We start from the raw sequence: 22,802 nt of genomic DNA on the forward strand, positions 1-22,802 counted from the left end.
ATGTCACATAATAAGGTGGACCCTGTTCAAAAAGAGACAGAATAAAAGAGGACAGACACACCCACCCACCCACCCCCTCTTATGACATGAAGACACCTGCCTCTCTGTTCCCTGTGTGTACCCTACATGGTAGCGAGAGTGGGTGCGTGGGTATACAGTCTACATGTGTGCTGCTGGGTCAGAGACACAAGGCAGAAAGGCAGAAAATTGAGCAGGAAGACCTTATTATGGGATGCTTACTTACAAGCCCTTAACTAACAATGGGGTTTAAAGAAAAATAAGTGTTAAGTAAAAAATAACAAATCAATAATTAAAGAGCAGCAGTAAAATAACATTAGCGAGGCTATATACAGGGGGTACGGGTACAGAGTCAATGTACGGGGACACAGGTTAGACGAGGTAATATGTATATGTAGGTAGAGTTATTAAAGTGAGTGTGCATAGATAATAACAGAGAGTAGCAGCAGCGTAAAAGGGGGGGGGGACAATGCAAATTGTCTGGGTAGCCATTTGATATGTTGTTTAGGAGTTTAGAAGCTGTTAAGAAGCCTTTTGGACCTAGACTTGACGCTCCGGTACAGCTTGCCGTGCGGTAGCAGAGAGGACAGTCTATGACTAGGGTTGGATTCTTTGACAATTTTTAGGGCCTTCTTCTGACACCACCTGGTATAGAGGTCCTGAATGGGGTCAGGAAGCTTGGCCCCAGTGATGTACTGGGCCATACACACTACCTTCTGCAGTGCCTTGTGGTCGGAGGGCGAGCAGTTGCCATACTAGGCAGTGATGCAACCAGTCAGGATGCTCTCGATTGTGCAGCTGTATAACTTTTTGAAGATCTGAGGACCCATGCCAAATCTTTTGTGGGGGAATAGACTTTGTCATGTTGTCTTCACGACTGTCTTGGTGTGTTTGGACCATGATAATTTGTTGGTGATGTGGACACTCTCAACCTGCTCCACTACAGCACCGTTGATGAGAATGGGGACATGCTCAATCCTCCTTTTCCTGTAGTCCACAATCATCTCTTTTGTCTTGATCACATTGAGGGAGAGGTTGTTATCCTGGCACTACACGGCCAGGTCTCTGACCTCCTCTCTATAGGCGGTCTCATCATTGTCGGTTGTCAGGCTTACAACTGTTGTGTCGTCGGCAAAATTATTGATGGTGTTGGAGACGTGCCAGACTGTGCAGTCGTGAGTGAACAGGGAATACAGGAGGGGACTGAGCACGTAACCCTGAGAGGCCCCCGTATTGAGGATCAGCGTGGCTGATGTGTTGTTACCTACCCTTACCACCTGGGGGCTGCCCGTCAGGTGGTAAGGATCCAGTTGCAGAAGGGGGGTGTTTAACCCCAGGGTCTTTAGCTTAGTGATGAGCTTTGAGGGCACTATAGTGTTGAACACTGAGCTGTAGTAAGTGAATAGCATTCTTGCATAGTTCCTTTTGTCCAGGTGGGAAAAGGCAGTGTGGGATGCAATAGAGATTGTATCATCTGTGGATCTGTTGGGGTCGGTATGCAAATTGCAGTTTCTGGGATAATGGTGTTGAGGTGAGCTATGACCAGCCTTTCAAAGCACTTCATTGCAACAGACTTGAGTGCAATGGGTTGGTAGTCATATAGGCAGGTTACCTTAGTGTTCTTGGGCACAGGAACTATGGTGGTCTGCTTGAAACATGTTGGTATTACAGACTCAGTCAGGGACAGGTTGAAAATGTCAGTGAAGACACTTGCCAGTTGGCACTTAGTACATGTCCTGGTAACCCATCTGGCCCTGTGGCCTTGTGAATGTTTACCTGTTTAAAGGTCTTACTCACATTGGCTACGGAGAGTGTGATCACACAGTCGTCTGGATCAGCTGATGCTCTCATGCATGCTTCAGTGTTGCTTGTCTCAAAGTGAGCATAGAAGTAATTTAGCTTGTCTTGTAGGCTCGTGTCACTGGGCAGCTCACGGCTGTGCATCCCTTTCTAGTCTGTAATAGTTTGCAAGCCCTGCCACATCCGGTGAGCGTCAGAGCCGGTGTAGTACGATTCAATCTTAGTCCTGTACTGATGCTTTGCCTGTTTGACGGTTCGTCGGAGGGCATAGCGGGATTTCTTATAAGCTTCCGGGTTAGAGTCCCGCTCCTTGAAAGAAGCAGCTCTACACTTTAGTTCAATGCAGATGTTGCCTGTAATCGATGTCTTCTGGTTGGGGTATGTACGTACAGTCACTATGGGGATGACGTCATTGATGCACTTGTTGATGAAGCCAGTGACTGATGTGGTGTACTCCTCAATGCCATCGGAAGAATCCCGGGACATATTCCAGTCTGTGCTAGCAAAACAGGTCCTGTAGCTTAGCATCTGCGTCATCTGACCACTTCTTTAGAGACCAAGTCACTGGTGCTTGCTGTTTAGTTTTTGATTGTAAGCAGGATTCAGGAATTTAGATTTATGGTCATATTTTCCAAATGGAGGGCCTAGGAGAGCTCTGTACACGTCTGTGTTTTTTCCCCCTCTGTTTGCACATTTAACAAGCTGGTAGAAATGAGGTAAAACGGATTTAAGTTTCCCTACATTAAAGTCCCTGACCACTAGGAGCGCCGCCTTTGGATGAGCATTTTCCTGTTTGCTAATGGCCGTATACAGCTCATTGAGTGTGGTCTTAGGGCCAGCATCTGTTTGTGGTGCTAAATAGGGAGCTACGAAGAATATAGATGAACATTCTCTTGGTAAATAGTGTAGTCTATAGCTTATCATGAGATACCCTACCTCAGGCGAGCAAAACCTTGAGACTTCCTTACTTTTAGATTTCGTGCACCAGCTGTTGTACACAGACCGCCAACACTTGTCTTACCGAAGGCGGCTGCTCTATCTTGCTGAAACCCCGCCAGCTGTATGTTATTCACTTTGTCGTTCAGCCACGACTCGGTGAAACATAAGATATTACAGTTTTTAGTGTCCCGTTGGTAGGACATTCAAATCAAATTAAATACAATTGTACATTTCACATGCGCCGAATACAACAGGTGTAATAGACCTTACAGTGAAATACTTACTTACAAGCCCGTAACCAACAATGCAGTTTTAAGAAAATACCTAATAATAGTTTAGTGATCATAGTTTGTCTATTTTGTTGTCCCATGATTGTACGTTGGCTTATAAAATTGATGGTAGAGGTAGATTACCCACTCGCTGTCGGATCCTTACAAGGCACCCCGACCTACCTCCCCGATATCTCCGTCTCTTTCTCATGTGAATCACTGGGACTTGGACCATGTCGGGTGTCTGAAGTAAATCCTTTGCATCAAAAATTTAAATATTTTTTCTTTGTTCAGTACGAGGTGAGTAGTCACTGTCTTGATATCTAGAAGCTCTTTTCATTCATAAGAGACCGTGGCAGAAATATTATGTACAAAATAAGTTACAAATAATGAGCAAAAACACATACAATAGCCACATTTGGTTAGGAGACTATAAAATGGCAGCCATCTCCTCTGGCGCCATTATAGAAGACACCATAATGCTGAGTAATTTATTCAGGACTGGGCAGGACTGAGTCCCAAGAGCCACCTCTTTATGGTCATATGATTTTGGTCAAATGTATATTGGTCTGGTCTTAGCATCCTAATGGAATGACATGACCACATTTTTTGTCTGATACTGTACAGTGGCTTGTGAATGTGGAATGTTGCTTTAGCAGTATGCTTAAGGTCATTATCCTGTTGGAAGGTGAACCTCTGTCCCAATCTCAAATCTCTGGAAGACTGAAACAGGTTTCCCTCAATAATTTCCCTGTATTTAGGGCCATCCGTCATTCCTTCAATTCAGTTTCCCAGTCCCTGCCGATGATGGTGTTCTCTGGGTGATGAGAGGTGTTGGGTTTGCGCCAGACATAGCGTTTTCCTTGATGGCCAAAAAGCCACATTTTTGTCTCATCTGACCAGAGTACCTTCTTCCATATGTTTGTGGAGTCTCCCAAATGCCTTTTGGCAAAAAAAAAAAAATCTTTAAGCAATGGCTCTTTCTGACCACTCTTCCATAAAGCCCAGCTCTGTGGAGTGTACGGCTTAAAGTGGTCCTATGGTCAGATACTCCAATCTCCGCAGTGGAGCTTTGCAGCTCCTTCAGGGTTATCTTTGGTCTCTTTGTTGCCTCTCAGATTAATGCCCTCCTTGCCGGGTCCTTGAGATTTGGTGGGCGGCCCTCTCTTGGCAGGTTTGCTGTGGTGCAATATTCTTTCCATTTTTTAAATAATGGATTTAATGGTGCTCCATGGGATGTTAAAAGTTTCGGATATTTTTTTATAACCCAACCCTGATCTGTACTTCTCCACAACTTTGTCCCTGACCTGTTTGTAGAGCTCTTTGGTCTTCATGGTGCCACTTGTTTGGTGGTGCCCCTTGCTTAGTGGTGTTGCAGACTCTGGGGCCTTTCAGAACAGGTGTGTATATATACTGAGATCTTGTGACAGATCGTGTGACACTTAGATTGCTCACAAGTGGACTTTATTTAAATAATTGTGTAACTTCTGAAGGTAATTGGTTGCACCAGACCTTATTTAGGGGCTTCATAGTAAAAGGGGTGAATACATATGCACGCACCAAATTTTCATTTTTTAAATCTTTTTGAATTTTGTGAAACAAGTAATTTTTTTATTTCACTTTGTGTATGTTGTGTGTTTTTTTTTCTCCATTCCATTAAATTATTTTGTGTATGTCCATTACATGAAATCCAAATAAAAATCTATTTAAATTACAGGTTGTAATGCAACAAAATAGAAAAGAATCCAAGGTGGATGAATACTTTTGCAAGGCACTGTATGTTTTATAAAATATAAAATATATTTAAATATGATTAACACTTTTTTGGTTACTACCTGGTTCCATATGTGTTTGGATGTCTTCACTATTATTCTACAATGTAAAAAATAGTAAAAATAAAGAAAAACCCTTGAATGAGTAGGTGTGTCCAAACTTTTGACTGGTACTGTATATATCCTGTATATCAACTTCGGTTTCAGCTCGTCCATCAAACCATTTTGTTCTCCTACTGAACAATGTAAACACTCTAATACTATCTCTTCAGCATATACTAATCTAAGGAAAGGTTCAGATTTACAGTGGGGCAAAAAGTATTTAGTCAGCCACCAATTGTGCAAGTTCTCCCACTTAAAAATATGAGAGAGGCCTGTAATTTTCATCAAAGGTACACTTCAACTATGACAGACATAATGAGATAAAAACATCCAGAAAATCACATTGTATGATTTTTAATGAATTTATTTGCAAATTATGGTGGAAAATAAGTATTTGGTCAATAACAAAAGTTTATCTCAATACTTTGTTATATACCCTTTGTTGGCAATGACAGAGGTCAAACATTTTCTGTAAGTCTTCACAAGGTTTTCACACACTGTTGCTGGTATTTTGGCCCATTCCTCCATGCAGATCTCCTCTAGAGTAGTGATGTTTTGGGGCTGTTGCTGGGCAACACAGACTTTCAACTCCCTCCAAAGATTTTCTATGGGGTTGAGATCTGGAGATTGGCTAGGCCACTCCAGGACCTTGAAATGCTTCTTACAAAGCCACTCTTTCATTACCCGGGCGATGTGTTTGGGATCATTGTCATGCTGAAAGACCCAGCCATGTTTCATCTTCAATGCCCTTGCTGATGGAAGGAGGTTTTCACTCAAAATCTCACGATACATGGCCCCATTAATTCTTTCCTTTACACGGATCAGTCGTCCTGGTCCCTTTGCAGAAAAACAGCCCCAAAGCATGATGTTTCCACCCCCATGCTTCACAGTAGGTATGGTGTTCTTTGGATACAACTTAGCATTCTTTGTCCTCCAAACACGACGAGTTGAGTTTTTACCAAAAAGTTATATTTTGGTTTCATCTGACCATATGACATTCTCCCAATCTTCTTCTGGATCATCCAAATGCTCTCTAGCAAACTTCAGACGGGCCTGGACATGTACTGGCTTAAGCAGGGGGACACGTCTGGCACTGCAGGATTTGAGTCCCTGGCGGTGTAGTGTGTTACTGATGGTAGACTTTGTTACTTTGGTCCCAGCTCTCTGCAGGTCATTCACTAGGTCCCCCCGTGTGGTTCTGGGATTTTTGCTCACCGTGATCATTTTGACCCCACGGGGTGAGATCTTGCGTGGAGCCCCAGATCGAGGGAGATTATCAGTGATCTTGTATGTCTTCCATTTCCTAATAATTGCTCCCACAGTTGATTTCTTCAAACCAAGCTGCTTACCTATTGCAGATTCAGTCTTCACAGCCTGGTGCAGGTCTACAATTTTGTTTCTGGTATCCTTTGACAGCTCTTTGGTCTTGGCCAAAGTGGAGTTTGGAGTGTGACAGTTTGAGGTTGTGGACAGGTGTCTTTTATACTGATAACAAGTTCAAACAGGTGCCATTAATACAGGTAACAAGTGGAGGACAGAGGAGCTTCTTAAAGAAGAAGTTACAGGTCTGTGAGAGCCAGAAATCTTGCTTGTTTGTAGGTGACCAAATACTTATTTTCCACCATAATTTGCAAATAAATTCATTAAAAATCCTACAATGTGAATTTCTGGATGTTTTTAACTCATTTTGTCTGTCATAGTTGAAGTGTACCTATGATGAAAATTGCAGGCCTCTCATCTTTTTAAGTGGGAGAACTTGTACAATTGGTGGCTGACTAAATACTTTTTTTGCCCCACTGTACCTCAGTTTACTGTATTTGAAGAAATGAAAGGAAAATAAACTGGTCCACTATCCTCCTCCACTCAGATGCATATCAATATATACCCTAATATCTGCATGTAGCCCGCTGGATGCAATATACTCTGGACATTTTCATTATTATTATTTACAGGAGTCATCGGGGTCTTATATAAGGAAATGTAAGTGACAGGCGTTTAAAATGGATTTGAAATCATGTGGGATAGCAGAGGCCCTTTCAGAAATATTTGTGTCAAACTGGTTTTCACCTTTTGCCAATCAATATGCACACGTATTCATAAACTGACGAATGTCCATCAAAAGACTGTGCTGCCTTTTAATATACACTACCGTTCAAAAGTTTGGAGTCCCTTAGAAATGTCCTTGTTTTTGAAAGAAAAGTAAAAGAAATTGCCCATTAAAACAACATCAAATTGTTCAGAAATACAGTGTAGACTTCGTTAATGTTGTAAATGACGATTGTAGCTGGAAATGCCAGATTATTTATGGAATATCTACATTGGTGTACAGAAGCCCATTATCAGCATCCGTGACTCCTGTGCTCTTGTGTTAGCTAATCCAATTTTATAATTTTGAAAGGCTAATTGATCATTAGAAAACCCTTTTGCAATTATGTTAGCACAGCTGAAAACTGTTGTACTGATTAAAGAAGCAATAAAACGGGCCTTCTTTAGACTAGTTGAGTATCTGGAGCATCAGCATTTGTGAGTTCGATTACAGGCTCAAAATGGCCAGAAACAAAGAGCTTTCTTCTAAAACTCGTCAGCCTATTCTTGTTCTGAGAAATGATGGCTATTCCATGTGAGAAATTGCCAAGAAACTGAGATCTCATACAACGCTGTGTACTACTCTCATCATAGAACAGCGCAAACTGTCTCTAACCAGAATAGAAATAGTGGGAGGCCCTGGTGCACAACTGAGCAAGAGGACAAATGCATTAGAGTGTCTAGTTTGAGAAACAGATGCCTCACAAGTTCTCAACTGGCAGCTCCATTAAATAGTACCCGCAAAACACCAGTCTCAACGTCAACAGTGTGGAGGCGACTCCGGGATGCTGGCCTTCTAGGCAGAGTTCTTCTGTCCGGAGTCTGTGTTCTTTTGCCCATCTTAATATTTTGTTTTTATTGGCCAGTCTGAGATATTGCTTTTTCTTTGCAACTCTGACTAGAAGGCCATCAGTTTTCAGCTGTGCTGACAGAATTGCAAAAGGGTTTTCTAATGATCAGCCTTTTAAAATTCTGAACTTGGATGAGCTAACACAACGTGCCATTGGAACACAGGAGTCATGGTTGCTGATAATGGGCACCAATGTAGATATTCCATAAAACAATCTGGCATTTCCAGCTACAATAATCATCTACAACATTAACAAAGTCTACACTGTATTTCTGAACAATTTGATGTTGTTTTAATGGACAAAAAAATGTGCTTTTATTACAAAAACAAGGACATTTCTAAGTGACCCCAAAATTTGAACTGTAGTGTACATGCTTGCATTTTAACTGGCTACTTTGGCACCAATGCTGCAGACAACAATATGACTCCATGTAATATTCACTAGAAAAATGATGATACTCGCTCTTTGGTTAGCATGCTCAGACTCAACTCACACACGCACGCAGACATGCACACACACACACGCGCACACACACACAGGGAGAGAGAGAGATACACACGCATAGGCACACAGTTTGTTGTTAAGTGGTGGCCTAAGTCAGCGTAATCACAGTCACTTTGTTACACGGTTGGTAAATGATTTAAAACTAGATTTCATGCATGCTTTCATACTAATTCACTCTTTTTTTTCATGTTGGTTGGAGAAACTCTGAAAATAATCAAGATTTACTCCATTCTCCAATTAAGCTTCTAAACAGGACTAAGAAAAGGGGCTCTATTCATTTTCTTTTGATTAAAATGATCGCAACACGCGTGGAGCTTTGGGGTTTACATATTAAATAATGCATCATTTCATAATTATATAGAATATATAGATTTTTTTTAAAATAGGATACTGGGCAAAATGGTGACTTTAATTAGATTGGTGTGTAAGATATCTCCAGGGTATGATAAAACAATGTTAAATATCTCACCATGGATGTAAAATATGTTCATGCAGATAATGAAACATAAATAAGGCCTCATTTTGTCATGGCTCCTATTTGTTGAAACATCCCCCTATGCATTTCTGAAATGTGATAATTATATTGAAAAAACATGTGTGATCAGGGGAGAACATATTTAGGTGCTGAATATGATACACCCTGTGTGTGTGTGTCCCCCTCCCCCCTCCCCCAACCTATTTAGGAGTGTACATTATCATATTATTACTATAACAGTACATTACTGAGGAGTCGCACAGGAACAAACATATCACGTTTCGTAGGAACAGTCTCACATTTGTTAAAGGCATTCTGTTTATCGACATACAGAAACACACCTGTACGCCTGCATGCAGGCATTCCCACATGCACACAATTCACCACAATGAATGAGCAGATGTGGGTTTTTTGGCCAGAAAGGTCACTGGGCCCATAATATCAAGGCAAAGATGAGCTAAGAGTGAAGATTACTCACTGATGTTAAAGAGCACTTGTCTGAAAAGAATGCATTTACAACCAGAGCAATAATGGAGGAATTAAATATGCTCTCAACACATGACTTTGCCAAGCAAACAATGCCTGCAGTCTTGTTGAAAATTACAGCGGCTAATTTGAAATGAAACACAAACAGTGGCGTGTTTGTTTCAAACCTCCATTATGATTCTCTGCATAGATCCCTCCTTTGCTATATATAAAGTATGTAAATGCTAGCTGCGGAAGTCAAATACATCAATGAAAGTTGACAGCTGAATTATAACCGGAGCTGAATGCATCAGTCTTTTGTTTTAACTCAAAGAATGGAGCATTTTTAAAACTCACAATGGCTTTAATCAAATTCTCAAGGTTGTTCAGTTTGGCATTGTATTAGTTTAATAGTTTCTGGTTCGCCGTTGACGTTAATGACACATTCCTATGTAAATATAATGTGCCTCTGAGAAGCCATCAAAACATTTTAAGGTCCAATGAATACGCTTGCATTTTTCCTTTTTTCTTCACGCGGAAATCTTTTTTTATTTAGCAATCTGCGCCACGCTTACAGAAATAATAAAAATGGTGGATTGATTAATGGTGAGTTTAAGGTAGTGATGCAAAGCATTCATACAAATAACTTGGGTGTAAGAGAGGCAGGATGAGAGGAGAGAGAAAGGTTGCCCTCCACCTCCTCTCCAAGCTCCTCATCGACTTGGAATGACTCCCCATCCCATCCCACCCCCCACCTTCCCTCCTCTATATACCATGTATGGTTTAGGGGCCTTTGGCAAAGATTCATCACCCACTATTGAGAGATAATAAACCGCACATTTTCTCAGTTTTCAAAGACTGATGAAACCATTTAGAGTAATATACCAGAATACATTAAAGTCTCTATCATTTTTGGTGCGCTTCCTAATATGTCGCTATCTAAAAAGAAAAATGTATGTGTGGAGATCTCAGTTCATATCTTGAGCATTGATGATAGGCCTTCTTTTGTACATATGAATTGCTTATTTAACTCTTTTTGGGGATTTTTTGGGGATAACGGTTATTGTCAGTTCTGCTCATGTGATCATATGCTGATGCCCCTTACCCGTCTTACAGCCCCTTCCCCCCCTCCTGCCCCTAGTATACTACTGTCTTTACTCTGTATTGCCCCCAAGTGAAAAAGAGAGGCACTATTGACTCCAAGGCCAGAATACCTGCCCCCTCTTTTTGTTTGCCATCTCTGAATGTCATCTAACCTGGATTTATAGGGGAAGACCAGTTACGATAGACAAGACCAGATAGATACAGACCCTGCTAGAATTCCATGCTTCTCCAAACGAGTTATCAAAGTCTGAGCTGAATCATAGTGACAACTAGAACACTCAAAGGCCCCCACCCCCCCCGACCTCTGATCTTTAGCATGTCCCTAGACATGTGTAGCATGGTGTGTCCATACGGGGCATGGAGGGATTACAGACAAATGTTGCACCTACTTGAATGTCCCAAATCTATGGAATACCCTCTGTCTCTTAGTTACAGTAATAACAGGGCAACAGGGTAGAATACTTTGTTTTTCTGACTCGCTTAGAGTGAGTGAGACAATCAGATTGAAAGAGACAAATATCTAAGGAATTAAAACGAGGCAGTTATTTATGCGTCTTTCACAAAAATGTTTCTCAAGACAAGTATTCGAGTCATTCAACCTTTAAACATCACCTATGCAAATATCAATTATGATTTACGATGGAGAATGTGTGTTTCATTCTATCTCCTTTCTTTGTGTTGTTTTTGTTGCTTTGTGAAAAAAAAAAAAACGTCAAAATCAATCAATGTTGACCCGATGTCTATTGTTCTGTCTCTCTTTTAATGTGTCATTATTATTTATCTACAGAATGCGCTCCAGCTCAAGCTGAATCTACAGTAAAGGAGAGGTACGTGTCAAACAAATACTGCACAAAGAAATGTTTTATTCATGTGGATCTTATAATTGGTTTATTTGTGTTTCACCTTAAATTAGAATCTCAGTGGAAAAGGGGAGTGGCATAAGGGTAATGGCCTTAAATTAGAACGTCAGAGTATCTCTTTTCATTTATCATACTGTATTTATCCAAGAAGGCTGACAGAGGTGAAAACAATTGTTTTAGCCTCTTATTCCTCACAAAGTCGGCACAAGATGGCACCGACAGAGATGGTCGTCTCGCTTCAGGTCCTTAGGACACTGTGCAGTAATTCGTTTTTTAAAATGTATTATTTCTCACATTGTTAGTCCAGAAAATCTCAAGTGTTATTACATACAGCCGGGAAGAACTATTGGATATAAAAACGATGAGAACTTACCAACATTACGACCAGGAATACGTCTTTCCCGAAGCGGATCTTTTGTTCGGATCTACACCCTGGACATGGGATCTTATCCCAGAGGCCCACCCAAAACAACGTAGTCGCCGCAGGAGAGGCAGATGGAGCGGCCTACTGGTCAGAATCAGAAGTTGAGCACACCATCTACCGCTTCCGAGCATATTACATACTACTGCTGCATTTATTGTAGCTGGGGATTTTAATAAAGCTAACCTGAGAATGAGTTCCTCAATTCTATCAGCATATCGAATGCGCGACACGGGCTGCTAGCATTCTGGATCATTGCTACTTCCGCGATGCATACAAAGCCCTCCCCCGCCCTGTCATCGGCAAATCTGACCATAACTCCATTTTGTTGCTCCCAGCCTATAGACAGAAACTAAAACAGGAAAAGCCCGTGCTCAGGTCCGTCCAACGCTGGTCTGACCAATCGGATTCCATGCTTCAGGATTGCTCCGATCACGTGGACTGGGATATGTTACGGATAGCCTCAGACAACAACATTGATGTATATACTGACTCGGTGAGCGAGTTTATTAGCAAGTGCACCTGATATGTCGTACCCACTATGCCTATTAAAACATTTCCTAACCAGAAACCGTGGATTGATGGCAGCATTCGCGCAAAACTGAAAGCACGAACCACCCCTTTTAATCATGGCAAGGCAACTGGAAACATGACCGAATACAAACAGTGCAACTATTCCCTCCGCAAGGCAATCAAACAAGCAAAGCATCAGTATATAGACAAAGTAGAGTCACATTTCAATGGCTCAAACGCAAGACGTACGTGGCAGAGTCTACAGTCAATCATGGATTACAAAAAGAAAACCAGCCCCGTCTTGCTCCCAGACGTTAAACATCTTCTTTGATCGCTTTGAGGACAATACAGTGCCACTGACACGGCACACTACCAAAGCCTGTGGGCTCACCTTCTCCGTGGCCAACGTGAGTTAAACATTTAACCGTGTTAACCCTCGCAGGGCTGCCGGCCCAGGTCGCTTTCCTAGCCGCGTCCTCAGAGTATGCGCAGACCAGCTAGCTGGTGTGTTTACGGACATATTCAATCAGTCCCTATCCCAGTCTGTTGTCCCCACATGCTTCAAGATGGCCACCATTGTGCCTGTTCCCAAGAAAGCTAAGGTAACTGAACTAAATAACTATCATCCCGTTGCACTCACTTCTGTCATCATGAAGTGCTTTGAGAGACGAGGCAAGGAGCATATCACCTCCACTCTACCTGATACCCTAGACCCACTCCAATAGGTCCAGTGACGATTCAATCGCCATCACACTGCACACTGCCCTATCCCATCTGGACAAGAGGAATACCTTACTATTCTTACTATGTAAGAAAGCTGTTCATAGACTACAACTCAGCATTTAATACCATCGTACCCTCCAAACTCGTCATTAAGCTCCCGTCCTGTACAACTGGGTCCTGGACTTTCTGACTGGCCTCCCCCAGATGGTGAAGAAGGAAACAACATATCCCCCCCCCCCAATCCACATCGACGGGGCAGTAGTGGAGAATGTGGAAAGTTTTAAGTTAATCTGCGTACACATCACTCACAAACTGAAATGGTCCACCCACACAGACAGCATGGTGAAGAAGGCGCACCAGCGCAAGAAATTTGGCATGTCACCTAAAACACTCACAAACTTTTACACATGCACAATCGAGAGCATCCTGCCGGGCTGTATCACCGCCTGGTTTGGCAACTGCACCGCCCTCAAGCGCAAGGCTCTCCAGAGGGTAGTAGGGTCTGCACAACGCATCACCGGGGGAAAACTACCTGCCCTCCAGGACACCTACAGCACCTGATGTCACAGGAAGACCAAAAAGATCATCAAGGACAACAACCACCTGAGCCACTGCCTGTTCACTCCACTATCATCCAGAAGGCGAGGTCAGTACAGGTGCATCAAGATTGAAAAACAGCTTTGATCTCAAGGCCATCAGACTGTTAAACAGCCACCACTAACATAGAGAGGCTGCTGTCAACATACAGACTCAAATCTCTGGTCACTTTAATAAATGGACTTAATAAAGGTATTATTAGTCACTTTAAATAACGCCACTTTAATAATGTTTACATATCCTACATTACTCATCTCATATGTAAGTACTGTATTCTACACCTTCAACTGCATCTTGCCTATGCCGCACGACCATCGCTCATCCATATATTTATATGTACATATTCTTATTCATCCCTTTACATTTGTGTGTATAAGGTAGTTGTTGTGAATTTGTGAGATTACTTGTTAGATATTACTGCATTGTCGGAACTAGAAGCACAAGCATTTCGCTTCACTCGCATTTGCTAACCATGTGTATGTGACCAATAACATTTGATTTGATTTGAAGTAGGCCCAAAACAAGTACTTAGACACCATTGAATGTTCCAAATTAATTATCCTGTCCGGGTAACTAAAAACACCAGTCTTGCCCGTCCTGCCAAACAACAGAAATAAAGAACACCAAGTAGGTTATATCTGATTCCCTCCACTCGTCAGACACACATATATTTGCTTGCATTGTCTTCTCTGTGCTCTGGGGTGTTACATTTGCTTGGTTGGGAAAAACAATCTGATTTGAAAACGACAATATGACTAATTCACCCCCCTTACTCCACCCTTTTAATTTACAATGCAAAGTATAAAAATAAACAGTGAGGACTCAATTTACCGTGGTTTTCAGGCGGAACCCCTAATCCCCTCCCCTCCTCGTCTTCTGCTCGGAGACCTGGATTTTCCACTGGGAGGCTGTGGCCCCTTCTTGGGAGAGATAGGTGGGCAGAGTGGAGGGCCATTTCACACAGCACACAGCACCCCCAGGCCCCAAGCAGCCCTGCTCTGATACAGCGCACTAATCACACAAACAAGCAGGAAACTCTGGTGCACGCTGCTGTGGCGAAAACAAGCAACTTAAAGACAAACAAAAGAGAGTTGGTTAGACACGGATCTCCATGCAGAAACAGGACTTAGAGAACAAAGGGTGACATGAATAGGTGAGAAACAAACTGGGACGTGGTTGCTACTGTGCCTCAAAGCCATTCTGAGGCTTAAAACCCTCTCATCACCATCACTCTCTCCACAAGGGTTTCAGTTCTTATTGAATGACCAATGAAATGGAGACACATAGTCACTATACCATATCGTTTTCCCTCTGTCTTCCTCTGTAGGCCTACCTTTCTCCATTTTCAAGAGCACAACAGTGTTACAATGGAAGACAACTGACTGCTGTTTACCTTGATGCTCAGCAGTGTTTTTGTTTTCCAAGTTAACCACGCAAAGTGGCGTCCTGAATCCCAGCTGATGTGAGTGAGCACACCAGACCTGTCTGATTCCTGGAACCCCTACCAGCTCCAAAACAAGCCTCCCTCCCTCCCCAGGAGCCTGCCGTCCACCCAGTGGGAGACTATCTACCTGCTGAACAGCCCCACGCTTCAGGGGGGCCGCGGTATGATGAGCACCCCCCCCCCCATCACCACTCCCCACTTCACACCAAGCTAGGCTGACAGACTTTTGGAAGGGAGGAGATGACTGGGGGAGAGCGATCGTTAGTAAACAGAAAGAGAGGGATTGAGACAAGGGGATGACGGAGTGAGATGGATAAAGAGAGAATATACATTTAGAATGTGTTGCTGAACAATTATACTTTGTTATACAGAGCTCTGTTAGAGGGGTACAGCCTTGGAGGTAAAGATATACCTTGGTCACTTTTTATGTGATGTTGTGAACACAAAGCAAAGTTGCTGCAATACCCCAGTTTAAGCACTAACTCAAAAAAAATGGTGCGTTTGCAGCCTGATTATAGTGCCCTATCTTCTTCAAAGTAGGGGGGATTTTCAAATTGACATTTCAAGAACAAACACAAAGCTCAATTGGGTGGCATACTTGTTCATTGTTCTTTTTAAGTTAAAACTTCTGTTCGTGTGGAAGTTAAGTCTTCCCGGGTAGCTTTTGTGCATGCATGTGTGTGTGCTGCCTGTGTGTGTCTACAAAGCCCCATTCAGATAGACCTCAGTCCAACTTTTCTGGTGGCCCATGGCCACAACCAGAGCTCTAATAGTGCATGGGAGTCATACATGCAGCAGTGTGGCGCCCCCTTATCTGACGAGCCAGCACGGTAAGCTCGGATTAGCATCTATATCTGGGAAAGTGGACTTCTGCGTGGGACAATGGTGAGAGGAGGGCCCGGGAAGGATGGGAGATATGGGGATGGACAGAGATAGAGGGATGTCAGAAGGCCAATAGACTTGATAGAGAGATCGCTTTCATTCTGTCTTCAGTTGTTGTGTTTGCCTTCTCTCCTCCTTTTCTTTGAGCCGTTTTGTCTTTTGGCCGCGCTGACAAAGTGCATGACGGCAGTATGTTTCCTACATTTGAAGGGGACTTTTTGGTGGTCTGTCTTGTGGACGACACTTCAAACCGCTGAAACATCACACTCATGGAGAGGGCTAAATGGCCCTGTTTTTGAAGTCTTTCTTTGAAATAAGCGAGGCAATCCCCTTGGCCCAGGGATCATATTCTATTTACATTCCCCTTGCCAACGACAGAGGCGACGCTGGCCAAATTCACAAAAGAAGATCCACATTGGAAAATCCGGCTAATCCCTGATTGAAAGTTCATGTGTTGGCTTCGATGTATAAGCTCTGGCAGATTTTCCCAGGAAAGAGGAATAAAAAAAACAATAAACTGGGATCTTTTGGTGAAAAGGAAGCCATTCTTCCAGGCATAACATAGTCAATGTCAGTGGTCAATGCCCCATTGTCCATTTTTTTAAAGAGAAACTTTTCAAATGCAGGAGATGTGTGTCTTACCCCTAGTAGAAGAGGGGTAATGTCTTCCACGAGGTATTGGAGGGAAACACAGTAGTCCAGCTCAAAGAGGCCACCAGGAGGTCAATGACAGTCCAGGACTGCTTGTCCACCTCCTCTTTTGTTATCTTTCTTTCTCTTTCTGTTCCTCTCTTTCTTTCTTTTTTCTTTCATTCTCTCTGCATCTCTCTCTCGTTGTCTCTCTCTCTTTCCCTCTCTTCCAGAGGTGGTGGCTATGACTAGAGTGTGCGCAGATGGCTGGCCAGCTTGCCTTTAGGGGAAGGCTCCACAGTTTAAACTTCTTGATTTTTCTTTTCTGTTCTTTGGCCCTGCAACTTTTGATGCCGCCTGGCGCGGCTTTATCTCGGCATACATGTGAGGGATAGCGGGGTCCTCCGAGGAGCTGTGGTTGGAAGCTAAAATGCCCGGGCTCTATGGCTCTGTGTCCTGCTGCATCAATGAGGACATCAGTGAAACTCACACATACAGTAGCCGACTCTAGCAGCTCTCCGAACCGTGGGTCACTGGCGTGTTGTATGGACTTGAAGGAGGAGAGATTTGGGACTATAACTTCCCTCCCTCCCGTCTTCTTCTCTAAAGCACTGACTTACTGGTACAATGGGAGGGAGGTCTCCCATTCTGAGGGGTTGGATTTGATGGACACATTGATGCTCTAAGCTGCTTTAGATAAGTTGAAGCCAGGATCTAAGGCTCTGTCGGATTGTCAGAAACAGCAGCGTTTTGACAGTCCACATCATACAAATGTACTTGACAACTTGCAATGGACATCATTTCATTTCGTGATCGACATTTTGTTCCATGCTTATTATAGTGCTAAATTGTGGCTAATTTAATTCAATAAAAGAAAGCAGGGTTAACAGACATACAGTGGTATTGATGTCTTCTATGGTGTTTGACCCCGTGACTGTGCTATATTACCACTCCACATACCATGCTTTGGAACTGAGTCATCCTCAATCGTGCTGCTTAATGGCCCGTTAAAGCTACTTACTAGACAAGTGCCACGGTCAACCATGGCCCTCCTGTGTAACAGATCAGTCAAGCAACTTGACCTGATACTGCTAGCTCTGCTTTTGGTGTCCGTTCAGACCATGGCGTTAGTGCTAACTCTCAACCGGAAATGTAGGCATGTTCTCTGTGGCTGCTCTCTGTAACTCCTGAGCTATGGAGATAGGGACACTTGCCTGGACATATACTGTAGTATCAAATATTCCTTCACGATGTATTCTTAATTTTAAATGTCAATACCTGTATGTGTGCTGTGCACTAGCAAGTGTGTAATTCAATCTAAAGCTACTGTAATCTCTCTGTAAAGAAGACATAAGTAGACATGGCTCTGTGTGCCTGGTTTTTGTGAAATTACCGGAGGGTCATTATATTGTCTTGGATGATAGTGGTTTTAAATATATTATTATAGTTTTACTGTAGTGGTTGTCTTGTGGAGGACGACAATATGGGAATTACATTCACCTTCACCTCTGACTCTCACGAGCAATTACTCATAAAATTCTAATTATATGGAGAGATTATAACGTTTTTAATATGATTGGAATATTTAATACACTTAAAAAGTTGTATGTGCCAGTACAGGACATATTTTATAGCATCATAATTCAGCTTAGAACGGATTTATCATCAACGTGCTTCAAGCATAACCTAATTCTAATTTTCATAAAACAGCTGTGAATAGTCTATATTAAACACATATTATGGTTATTTCATGTGGCCTTTTTGTCTGTTTCTCAGACATATCCAAGTAGAGATAGCAGACCCACCTCTGAGGAAGTCGAGCACCCTTTTCAAATGTCATAGTCGGAGTTGAAAATGATTTCAGACTTTGTCACCGAAATCAATTGAGAAGGCATACAGAATCGGGAGCAAATTGGGCACCTGCGATAAGGCAAGACGTCCTTTCTCTCCCTAACGAAGAGCAGTGAAGCATGAGGTGTCCCAGGGTAAATAATAGACACATCTCTCCATTTCTTTCTCTTGCTCTCTCTCTCTCTCTTTCCTTCCTCTCTTTTGCACTCTCTTTCGCCAGTCGTGGCTCCCGAGTGGCGCAGCGGCCTAAGGCACTGCATCTCAGCGCAAGAGGCGTCACTACAGTCCCTGGTACGAATCCACGCTGTATCACATCGGGCCGTGATTGAGAGTCCCATATGGAGATTCACAATTGGCCCAGCGTCGTCCGGGTTGGCCGAGGTAGGCCGTCATTGTAAATAAGAATTTGTTCTTAACTGACTTGCCTAGTTAAATAAAGGTTAAAGGCATTCTCTCTTCCTGTTCATCTTTCTCTCTAGGTGCCTCCCTCATCTCTCTCACTCTCTGTACCTGTGTCTCTGTCCCTGTGCAATGTCCCAGCACTGAGAAACCTTAAAGGCAATCTTATTTTCCCGTTTGTGAAGCCTAAGAGGAGTGCAAGTTTTCTGCGAGGGCACATAGAGGGTGCGGGAGTGATTACCCTTGCAGAATATAGAACAATGTGAGCATGCAGTCAGTCGCTCCATCTCTGTGGCTGTGGGCTCAGAGGTATTTTGCAGGTGCTGTAGAAAAGGACCCTTCTGCAGCAATGTGTCTTGTCTTGGATGGATCCTGACAAAGCCTCGTCTTTGGGTGCCAGATGGACCCATGCATTCCCATACTCTTGCGCAGCTAAGACCTAGGCTTTTCTCCCCTTTTTTTTCGACAAAGGAAAAGCGCTTTGGCTGAAAGAAAACCACAGCTGAATTTTATGGTGCCGCTTCTTTTTGCCAAGCTGATTTTACAATTCAAAGGACGAAGTGCACGGAGATGCTGTTTCGGCTGCGTGGTCGATACGCTTTTGATGCAAGTTTGAATTGGCAGATATATCTGCCACACTAATATTTCTCTACTCAGTGGGAAATCTTGATAAAATCCAGAACCGCACAGAAATGCTAAAACACAGCTTAGAGTGTTGTAGGAGCAGATCTTCTCCAGTCTAATTCCTATAAGGGCCTAAATAGGGTGACAGCGTTGTCAGCGCAAAACGTGATCCTGCTGTATTCCGACTGATCACACGTCTGTGCAGTGTAATAAACAGACACACAAACACTCTCAGAGACACAAACGCACACAGGCGTTGCCATGAACGGACGGTCAAAACCAGCCATTTTCATAGCAGCCAACCCAAGGTCCTTATTGCTCTCCTCTCTGCCTTTACAATGTGTACAGACAGTATGCGTTGGAGGCAGACCGAAATAAACAGATCCGCCGATGGCTACTGCTCTACGAGCATGGTTAGTTCTCACTGTTTGGATTGCAACAAATCCCAATTCCCATAATCATGATCTTCAACATTATATGCAGTGCATTCGAAAGTATTCAGACCCCTTGATGTTTTTCCACATTTTGTTACGTTACAGCTTTATTCTAAAATTGGAACAATCCACTAAAAAATCCTCATCAATCTACACACAATACCCCATAAGGACAAAGTGAAAACAGGTTTTTAGAAATGTTTGCAAATGTATTAAACAAAAAAAACAGAAATACCTGATTTGCATAAGTATTCAGACCCTTTGCTATGAGACTCGAAATTGAGCTCAGGTGCATCCTGTTTCCATTGTTCATCGTTGAGATGTTTCTACAACTTGACTGGAGTCCACCTGTGGTAAATTCAATTGTTTGGGGATGATTAGGAAATGCAAACACCTGTCTATATAAGGGTCCCACAGTTGATAGTGCATGTCAGATCAAAAACCAAGCCAGGAGGTCGAAGGAATTGTCCGTAGAGCTCCTGAGACAGGATTGTGTTGAGGCACACAGATGTGGGGAAGGTACCAAAAGATGTCTGCAGCATTCAAGGTCCCCAAGAATACAGTGTCCTCCATCATTCTTAAATGTAAGAAGTTTGGAACCACCAATACTCTTCCTAGAGCTGCCCGCTGGCCAAACTGAGCAATCGGGGGAGAAGGGCCTTGGTCCGGGAGGGTGACCAAGAACACGCTGGTCACTCTGACAGAGGATGAAAACCTGCTCCAGAGCGCTCAGGACCTCAGACTGGGGTGAAGGTTCTCTTTCCAACAGGACAACGACCCCTGAACACACAGCCAAGACAACGCAGGAGTGGCTTTCAGGACAAGTCTCAATGTCCTTGAGTGGCCCAGCCAGACCCCGGACTTGAACCCGATCGAACATCTCTGGAGGACCTGACAATAGCTGTGCAGCGATGCTCCCCATCCAACCTGACAGAACTTCAGAGGATCTGCAGAGAGAATGGGAGAAACTCCCCAAATAGAGGTGTGCCAAGCTTGTAGCGTCATACCCAAGATGTCACGCCCTGACCATAGAGAGCCATTGTTTCTCTATGGTGAAGTAGGTCAGGGCGTGACTGGGGGTGGTCTAGTTTATTTATTTCTGTGTGGGGTTCTATTTTTGTTTTTCTACTTTGGTGATTTTGTATGATCCCAATTAGAGGCAGCTGGTATCGTTGACTCTAATTGGGGATCATATTTAGGTAGCTTTTTCCCACCTGTGTTTGTGGGATATTGTTTATGTGTAGTTGCATGTTAGCACTCCATTGTCGTCACGTTTCGTTTATTCTTTATTGTTTTGTTGCGTGGTTCACTTACTTCTAATAAAATATGTGGAACCCAGATCACGCTGCACGTTGGTCCTACTATGCCTCCAACGAACGTGTCATGAGAAGACTCAAGGCTGTAATCATTGCCAAATGCACTTCAACAACGTACTGAGTAAAGGGTCTGAATACTTATGTACAGTGCCTTGCGAAAGTATTCGGCCCCCTTGAACTTTGCGACCTTTTGCCACATTTCAGGCTTCAACATAAAGATATAAAACTGTATTTTTTTGTGAAGAATCAACAACAAGTGGGACACAATCATGAAGTGGAACGACATTTATTGGATATTTCAAACTTTTTAACAAATCAAAAACTGAAAAATTGGGCGTGCAAAATTATTCAGCCCTTTACTTTCAGTGCAGCAAACTCTCTCCAGAAGTTCAGTGAAGATCTCTGAATGATCCAATGTTGACCTAAATGACTAATGATGATAAATACAATCCACCTGTGTGTAATCAAGTCTCCGCTATAAATGCACCTGCACTGTGATAGTCTCAGAGGTCCGTTAAAAGCGCAGAGAGCATCATGAAGAACAAGGAACAACCAGGCAGGTCCGAGATACTGTTGTGAAGAAGTTTAAAGCCGGATTTGGATACAAAAAGATTTCCCAAGCTTTAAACATCCCAAGGAGCACTGTGCAAGCGATACTATTGAAATGGAAGGATTATCAGACCACTGCAAATCTACCAAGACCTGGCCGTCCCTCTAAACTTCAGCTCATACAAGGAGAAGACTGATCAGAGATGCAGCCAAGAGGCCATGATCACTCTGGATGAACTGCAGAGATCTACAGCTGAGGTGGGGAGACTCTGTCCATAGGACAACAATCAGTCGTATATTGCACAAATCTGGGCCTTTATGGAAGAGTGGCAAGAAGAAAGCCATTTCTTAAAGATATCCATAAAAAGTGTCGTTTAAAGTTTGCCACAAGCCACCTGGGAGACACACCAAACATGTGGAAGAAGGTGCTCTGGTCAGATGAAACCAAAATTGAACTTTTTGGCAAACAATGCAAATGTTATGTTTGGCCATAAAGCAACACAGCTCATCACCCTAACACCACATCCCCACTGTCAAAACATGGTGGTGGCAGCATCATGGTTGGGCCTGCTTTTCTTTCAGCAGGGACATGGGAAGATGGTTCAAATTGATGGGAAGAGGATGGAGCCAAATACAGGAACATTCTGGAAGAAAACCTGATGGAGTCTGCAAAAGACCTGAGACTGGGACGGAGATTTGTCTTCCAACAAGACAATGATCCAAAACATAAAGTAAAATCTACAATGGAATGGTTCAAAAATAAACATATCCAAGTGTTAGAATGGCCAAGTCAAAGTCCAGACCTGAATCCAATCGAGAATCTGTGGAAAGAACTGAAAACTGCTGTTCACAAATGCTCTCCATCCAACCTCACTGAGCTACGAGCTGTTTTGCAAGGAGGGAATGGAAAAAATGTCAGTCTCTCGATGTGCAAACGGATAGAGACATACCCCAAGCGACTTACAGCTGTAATCGCAGCAAAAGGTGGCGCTACAAAGTATTAACTTAAGGGGGCTGAATAATTATGCACGCCCAATTTTTCAGTTTTTGATTTGTTAAAAAAGTTTGAAATATCCAATAAATGTCGTTCCACTTCATGATTGTGTCCCACTTGTTGTTGATTCTTCACAAAAAAATACAGTTTTATATCTTTATGTTTGAAGCCTGAAATGTGG

At 42.9% G+C, this 22,802-nt stretch overlaps 1 long non-coding RNA gene across 4 annotated transcripts in view; it reads left to right on the plus strand.

Annotated features, from left to right (window-relative positions):
- Positions 1-22,802, plus strand: part of LOC109895019 (uncharacterized) — a 68,268-nt gene that overhangs the window by 22,019 nt on the left and 23,447 nt on the right. For 2 of the 4 annotated variants that reach the window (XR_004210863.1, XR_004210860.1), the window contains one exon: positions 11,172-11,211. This is a non-coding gene — a long non-coding RNA (uncharacterized LOC109895019). Of the gene's footprint in view, positions 1-11,171; positions 11,212-14,341; positions 14,652-14,825; positions 17,382-22,802 lie in introns of those variants that run through there. The other 2 variants (XR_004210861.1, XR_004210862.1) reach the window with 2 other exon arrangements.

This window comes from Oncorhynchus kisutch, linkage group LG8 (genome assembly GCF_002021735.2).
Source record: "Oncorhynchus kisutch isolate 150728-3 linkage group LG8, Okis_V2, whole genome shotgun sequence".
NCBI lineage: Eukaryota > Metazoa > Chordata > Actinopteri > Salmoniformes > Salmonidae > Oncorhynchus > Oncorhynchus kisutch.